Source organism: Orycteropus afer, unplaced genomic scaffold (genome assembly GCF_000298275.1).
Source record: "Orycteropus afer afer isolate SDZICR_OR568_19922 unplaced genomic scaffold, OryAfe1.0 scaffold00184, whole genome shotgun sequence".
NCBI classification, from domain to species: Eukaryota; Metazoa; Chordata; class Mammalia; order Tubulidentata; family Orycteropodidae; genus Orycteropus; species Orycteropus afer.
This window is the reverse complement of record NW_006921771.1, coordinates 412,641-413,150: the sequence shown is the minus strand read 5'-3', so window position 1 is coordinate 413,150 and position 510 is coordinate 412,641.

Here is a 510-nt window from a genome sequence, read left to right as displayed (position 1 = left end):
TGAAGCCATGTTCTTCTTCATATAATCCAGCTTCTCAGATTATTTGCTCAGTATACAAGTTGAATAAGTATGGTGAAAGGATACAACCTTGACACGCTCCCTTCTTGACTTTGAACTATGCTGTATCCCTTTATTCTGTTCGAGTGACAACCTTCTAATCTATGTACAGGTTCCTAATGAGTACAATCAAATGTTCTGGATTCCCATTACTCTCAATGTTATTTATAATTTTTTATGATCAACATAATAGAATGCTTTTATATAGTCAATAAAATACAAGTAAACATCTTTCTTGTGTTCCTTGCTTTGAGCCATGATCCATCTGACATCAGCAATGATATCCCTCATTCCACATCCTCTTCTGAACCCAGCTTGCATTTCTGGAAGCTCTCTATCAATATACTGTTGCAACCGTTTTTTAATTATCTTCAGTAAGATTTTATTTGCATGTGATATTAATGATATTGTTCAATAATTCCCACATTCTGTGGGATCACCTTTCTTTGGAAT